Source organism: Suncus etruscus, chromosome 16 (genome assembly GCF_024139225.1).
Source record: "Suncus etruscus isolate mSunEtr1 chromosome 16, mSunEtr1.pri.cur, whole genome shotgun sequence".
NCBI lineage: Eukaryota > Metazoa > Chordata > Mammalia > Eulipotyphla > Soricidae > Suncus > Suncus etruscus.
In genome coordinates this window covers 48,276,570-48,277,373 of record NC_064863.1, presented here as the reverse complement: position 1 = coordinate 48,277,373, position 804 = coordinate 48,276,570, and the positions used below count along the sequence as shown (strand labels likewise).

General features: G+C 40.3%; 1 non-coding gene across 1 annotated transcript; it reads right to left on the bottom strand.

Annotated features, from left to right (window-relative positions):
- Positions 1-494: 494 nt before the first annotated feature.
- LOC126032933 (U6 spliceosomal RNA) lies at positions 495-601 on the bottom strand. The gene has a single exon (XR_007504091.1). It is a non-coding gene; the product is annotated as a U6 spliceosomal RNA (small nuclear RNA).
- Positions 602-804: the final 203 nt, after the last annotated feature.

Below are 804 nucleotides of genomic sequence, written 5' to 3'. Positions count from 1 at the left end.
TGGTACCAGAGAGAGGAGTTAGAATGTGCTACTCACTGACTTAAGCCCAAAGAGTCCAGAAGAGGACCCTAAAACATTGCTGTTAACTAAAGATCCTTCTATTCAAAACCACTTTGTGCCATGAGTTTGGGAGGGGATGTGAGTGCTGACCCTTGAGGGAGCAGGAAGTGGGAAAGGGAGGCTGAGACCATCCATAGGAGAATGCAGGGAATCCTAAGATTGTTAAGGAACAACATGGTTGCTATCAGGCGACTGAGTTGTGTCTGGCTCAAATAAAAAATGTTTGGTTCCACTCTCTATAAATGATCTCTTCAATTGCCTACTTCAGTTCTAGTACACCTACTCCCAGGAAGATCACGTTATTCTAAAAGTGTGAGGGCAGAACCCATGAACCCACAGCTTCCCTGGTGCAGAGTCAGGGTTTAACAACTAGGTAATGCAACTTTGTAAGTTCACAGGCTCCAAATTAATATCTTTTTTTTTTAGAGTTTCCAAAAAATATGAAACGTTTCACGAATTTGCATGTCATCCTTGCGCAGGGGCCATGCTAATCTTCTCTGTATCCTTCCAATTTTATTATGTGTGCTGCCGAAGCAAGCACCAAATTAATATCTTTAACTTTTGAAGTCCTGCTTCCATTTGATAAGCTTATTTGGGAACAACTTGCCCACTTTCTACTCATATGTGTAAAAAAAAAGCTGTGTAAAGTTTAAATCTAAGTAAGCAGTATTGAGCTCAGAACTCAAGGGAGAACTTCTGATTCTAATGTTACTTCTCATACATATAGATTTTTCTTAGGAAACC